Genomic DNA, 6,000 nt, shown 5'->3' with positions numbered 1-6,000 from the left:
TTCGATTTCGAGAATATGGAAAATTCAAACTCGATTTGAATGAATTCAATCTATTAGTAGCAGTTTTCTATCCAATATCTAAAACCAAATCAACCATGAAACTAACAGACAGTCCCACAATGATTTCAGATGCACAAACAAATAGTTTTCTGGTGGCTAAGTTATTAAGCGAGAATTTTGCAACTCAATGGCCAGTGGTCGTTGTAAATATTTATATCGATATTGTGAAAATATATGAATTAATCTTCTTGATATTTCAAAGGAAAATTTATATTGGCCAATATTCTCCTAGACGTAAATAGATTAGCAACTAACAACAACTAAATCTCCCCATACACTCTTACCCCGGCATTAATCTATCACAGAAGAAAGAAAGGAACTCTACCAAAAAATCATAGAACAGATTTAAGCCACTGAAGAGCCCTAGTATTGAAATATTAATGACACGAGTGATGTACTTATACGGTATCTCCGCAAAATCCACTTTATATCCCGCAACCCCAACATCTGCAGATGAGAGATCAAAGCAAACACCGAGTTTGTGATTGTTGTCCCAAAACCCTGTCACGTCCTTGTCCCTCACAGCTTCATCCACCCGCATCACTAGAACAACCGAAGCAACCAGAATCATACATATATGAAATAACTCAAACAAACCCCATTTTGGCAAAGAAAAGGGGAGGAGGTTTTTCTAGTATCATATTAACAGATTTTAAATTTTTATACCGTAACCTGGTTGGTCCTGTCCGAGCACACGCACAAAAAGAGCGAAGGTGTCGTATCATAAGGATTAGGATACGTGTCCGGGCTTTTTACAGGAGAAGTACAATGTCATCATATCAAGGGGAATAGAAGGATTTTTCGGTGATTTTATTCATCATATGACAAGGGTTAGTACTCCTTTTGAAATTGGAGAGACCAAAAGGTTGTGACATCTTCAATGCTACTAAACTCAACACGGCTTTTAAGACATGACATTGATAAGAGGATCAAGGGCAAACACAAGAAAAAATATGATGGCGCGGAACCTTGGGTAGATTTGTCACAACACTTTGATATGGAAATATGACTAGAAGGTCAAGCATTTGAAATTCTGTTAGAAGTCGCAAACATAATGAGAATACAGGACGAAGCATCAATGGGAGCAACTTGCAATTCCCTGTTATCGGTGTTACATTTTAGATTGTAATTTACATGATAACAAGCATTCAGATTTCTTTCAAAGGCTACTGTTCGTTAGCATTCCCTGATTACAAAATATCAATTCGCTTCCACTGTTCCAATCCCTTGCAAGCTCCTCTGCATAATATGGTGAATATCCTTCTTGTTGTGGTGGCTTCCCAGACATCACACCTCCACTCAAACGACATTGAGTGAAATTCGCTTCAGTGAACTTTGCATACTGTCACCATTAGCTCAAATCAGTGCAACTTGAGCTTTGGTCCAGAATACGGGAAGCCTTCATCTCGAGATTCCTCCGACCTTCCTCAACCCCCTCCCCGTATCGTAAGCATCCATAGTACGATAGTTCGTAGTGTAGTCGTTCGTCCAGTGTTTTGAAAAAAACGCGCAGGAATAGATTGTGCACGTGGTTGCCTGTATTATACGGACGGCCTTCAGTGTTAAGGACGAATGCTTTACGGTGTCCTGCCTTGTTGAATGGTTTGCATAAGTGTAACAACGCCTTGAACTTGAGTGCTCGGAACTATTGCATTTGCATACTCGTATGTTTGCAGCAGTGCTGGACTAGTTTAATGCAGATTGCCTTAAGCATTTTGAATTTATCGATTAGCAAAATGTGGGCTCTACAAGGATAAGTGATGGATTTTCTTTATTGGGCAATTAAATGTGTATGGTATGAGTGTGCGTATATATATATGTATAGTCAGGCAATGAAAATTTAACATTATAGGAGATTTCCCACGAAGCCGCCCACCATGTACAAAATTTGTATCTAAAGTATGTTCCAGACACAAAAATAATTTGATAAACTTGCACTTTTCTCTCAGTTCCAAGGGGATTTAAATATATACATTCAGTTTAAAAAAGTATCTCTTTACTCCAAAACTTCAGCAAACTGGAAGCACAATTATACCCTAAAACATTCTTTTGCGAGTGTACCTTTCATTCCAACCCCTCCCACCCAGAATGTATTGCAGTGAGCGGAGAAGATTTACAAAAAACAATAAAGGGATGTCAGTTCAGTACACATATCCGGAGGCATAATGTTTCAAACCAATCTGGCTGTATCACAATATGAAGAAGAAGCTATGCCATTCGATACTATAATCTGTTAATAGTCGACTATACCACAGACACGTGTATGTATAACATTAACAGTTAATGTGTATTATCCATTTCGTCCTGAGTTCCATGTCTTTTTCGTCTTCAGTTCCATGCCTATTAGTCTAACAATGCTTATGTCCTTTTGGATCGAATGGATTATCAAACAATGCTAACGAGGTATTGTCTTGTGCACTCTAACCTTCCTGATTGATTTCTAGTAGTTTTACTATTTACATTAGAGAAAATTCAAGGCAGAAAAATATTCGGCCATCAGATATTCAAGGGCGTATCTTAGGGAACGTGTCGTTAGGACATTTGAATGTTTTCTTAGTAAACCAACGTAAAACGGCTGGTGCCTTAAAAGTGTTCTGCCTGCAAGTCCAGAAAAATTGGTGGTAATTTTAGAAAGGGAGAAAACTTCATCATAGCGACAACCAAGAACCTACTAAGGCACAGTTTGTTAACAACTGGGAAACCAGGAGCTCGGTTTAAGTATTAAAGGTTTTGCGAATTTTTTTGTGTGACAATATTTGTATGTAGCAGCATATCTGCTAAATATGTATGTCTGATCACTTCAAGGCCATACTGTCATTTTTCATCTTTGGGGTCAGTAATTTTACCTAAAAAGGCAACTTTGATCTATTAAAAATTTGTTAATAATTGTATGATTTCCACTAAACTTTCCAGTATGGTCCTCCATTCTCAGAAACTACCCAACCGAAAAATCTGAAAAAAATCCAGGTAACTGCCACTATATAGTGCCTGGGCTCCGATATACCTTCCATACCGATATCTGTTGAAATAAAGTCAATAATAGTATATTACTATAATTTTTAGTTACTGGCTGCAAATCCCCCACGAAATTTTGTGCTCATGTAGGCTATAATATAGACCATAATCCAACCAAATTTGGTGGAAATCGCAGTATTACTAACAAAGTTATAATACATTTGTCGCTTCTTTGCAAATTCAAGACTATGAATGTCAACATTACCTGAAAATTGATACTCTCATATAATATATACATATATTACGTGCTACGTATTCATAGGACAAATGCACACTCAAATGTCTTTCCCTTTCGTACATAAAGCATCCAGCTTCCGGTTTCCCGACTTGTTTACATATTTACGACGCACTGAAGCGTGGCTACCATGGAAAAATACGAGAATTGCAATTTAGTATATGCCGTGACAAAATATATAGATAATAATAACAATTTCATTACCATCCACTGCATCGTATGTGTGTATGCATAGTGAGGGAGAAGCTACCGCTTCTGAGCACCCAGGCCGTGTTGGCCCATTGTACTCGCCACCTCCGTCTAACGAAATTTTCCGGATTCTTTAACTTATCGCAGGATTTCTGTTAGTGGATGTGATGCTACTCGTCGCAACTGGAGAATATCAGCACCAAAGATCTGATACCTGATGTACCCATAGACGGGGCATTCACATGCGTAGTTAGTGAATTATGTCCTGTCAGAATGCCCACAATACACCGGCAAGTCCTCCGGCTTTTCGACAGGATAAACTTTGAGGTACGCATGTTCAGTTCTGGCAAGAAAAGTTTGGTGTGAGGAGCTTGTTCCCAGTTTTTGCTAGTTCCGGCCCCAGCATATGGAAGATTGACCCCTTTTTCGCTAAAGCATCCGAAATTTAATTTCCCTCTACACCACAGTGACCAGGTACCCAGAGTTGTTCCACCGTATTGAATCTAGAGATAGAGTTCAAACGGTTTCTGCACTCCTGAACGATTGTCGAGGTGATCAAAGGACTACTCGACGCCTTCAATGCAGCTTGGTTATTACTGCAGATTGCGTTGCGCCTGCCCTTCAACCGCTCGTCAATCACCCATTTTGCCGGCCTTAGGATCGCATAAACTTCGGCTTGGAAAACCGTTGCATATTGTTCCAAAGGAAAAGCCCATTTCTCGTTTTTATTCGAGAGGTAGACTCCTATCCAGAACCCTCTTCTGTTTTTGAACCATCGATATAGAACACTTTCGTATATCCCGCCACGCATTACTCTGAGACTTCCCGGTTCTCCCGACGCTTCAGGTTAACTTCATATCTTCTACCAAACAGATGTATGGAGATACGAAAATCGGAAGGCATTGTAAGAACTGGAGTCAATCCTCCTAGTAGCTCTTCCAATGCTCTGTGTCCCCCACATCCGTTGTTTCCCCATGGACCTAATCGAATTAGTCTATAAGCTCCTCTCATTGCAGTGCTTTGAATAAATGTATCCAGGAGCTGTAAATTGAGTAGTGCATTCAATGTTGCGCTGGATGTAGTCCTCATGGCACCAGTGATACCCAGACGCACACTTCTTTGTAGTGCAGCTAGTTTACGGTGAAAACCTTTTCGTCTCACCTTAACCCACCACACTACGGATGCATATACAAACATCGGCCTAATGATGGCAACGTATATCCACATTACCACATGAGGCCTGAGTCCCCATGTCGAAGCAAACGTCCATCTGCACAGCCCATAAGCTGTCAGAGCTCATTTCATTTTTACCTCTACATGTTTGTTCCAAAGAAGTTTTTTATCTTGATTGACTCGCAGATATTTCACTTCTCGGAGAGTTGAAGGGTAGTACCCCTAATCTCAGGGAGGCAAAGTCCATCCAGTTTTCTCCTTTTTGTGAATAATACCATTGTGGTTTTATTCTGATTAACTGAAAGACCATGTCTGAGGCACCAACTGTCTATCAAGTCAACGACACGTTGTATATTCTTACACACCGTTCCAAAGATCCCGATCAACAGCAAGCACAGCCACGTCATCAGCATAAGCTTCAGCGTGTATTGGTAAATTTTGCAGTTCGCATAGTAATGACTCCGATTAGCATACTCCACAGAAATGGCGAAAACACACCCTCCTTGGGGGCAGCCCTTCGTTGCTTCTGCAATCATATAGCGAACAGCAAGACATCCTCGAAAATATTTCTTAGAGGTTGATCTAAGTGCTCCATACCCTCCTTTAGCATTACCGAATTGCCAGGTGCTTTGAAATGTTCAAAGGACAGGATGGCAGCTATCACCTTTTCATGGGTAGCAACCCCCTTGCAGTACTTGCGTGTTGAAGGGGTTGCAAAAACCGTCAACTCTCCCTCTGCCACTTCTCTCACCTGTTCTCTCCGATGGTATACTTCTAGGAGGGTCGGTACTGAATCCAGCCTGGAGCTCGTGAAAGTACCATCGTGTTTTCTAAAAGAGTCCAACTTGACCGACTCATCCCTTTTAAAGACTCTACAGAGCCTTCAAGTCGCTCTTCCGCCTTCCACACAGTGCGCTCTAAAGAAGTCTCGTTTCGAACACCTAACGAAACTCTTATATTCACGCTGTGAGTTCCTGAAATTTAACCAGTGTTCGTTTTTATTACTTTTGCAAGAATGGTTCAGTAATCGCCTGGGTAATTTCTTGAGTTTTTGCAGTTCCCGATTCCACCAAGGAACCGTTTTACCGCTTTAGCCTCGGGAAATAGGACAAGCCTCTTCATAACACTCTAAAAGTGTGCAGTTTAGAGTTTTTAATTTATCTTCCAGCACCAAAGCAGTCCTTAGTCGCCTAGGGAGCTGTACTTTATTGCCAAGAAGTTCATTGAACTCTGTCCAATCCGTTTTAATAGAGTTCCGTCTTTGTACTGTAAACTGTTCGCCCGCAATAGTTAGATTGAATTCTAGGTATCGATGATCTGACAGTGAG

The 6,000-nt window shown here is 40.6% G+C and overlaps 1 protein-coding gene across 6 annotated transcripts in view; it reads left to right on the top strand.

The window, feature by feature from the left end:
• Positions 1–1,465: 1,465 nt before the first annotated feature.
• Positions 1,466–6,000, top strand: part of LOC119661367 (diuretic hormone receptor) — a 105,548-nt gene continuing 101,013 nt past the window's right edge. For 3 of the 6 annotated variants that reach the window (XM_038070684.1, XM_038070682.1, XM_038070678.1), the window contains exon 1: positions 1,467–1,724. The gene's annotated coding sequence lies outside the window, so the exon portion shown is untranslated. Of the gene's footprint in view, positions 1,725–6,000 lie in introns of all 6 variants that reach the window. The other 3 variants (XR_005250579.1, XM_038070680.1, XM_038070681.1) reach the window with 2 other exon arrangements.

Source organism: Hermetia illucens, chromosome 1 (genome assembly GCF_905115235.1).
Source record: "Hermetia illucens chromosome 1, iHerIll2.2.curated.20191125, whole genome shotgun sequence".
Classification (NCBI taxonomy): Eukaryota; Metazoa; Arthropoda; class Insecta; order Diptera; family Stratiomyidae; genus Hermetia; species Hermetia illucens.
This window is presented reverse-complemented; position numbering and strand designations above follow the sequence as displayed.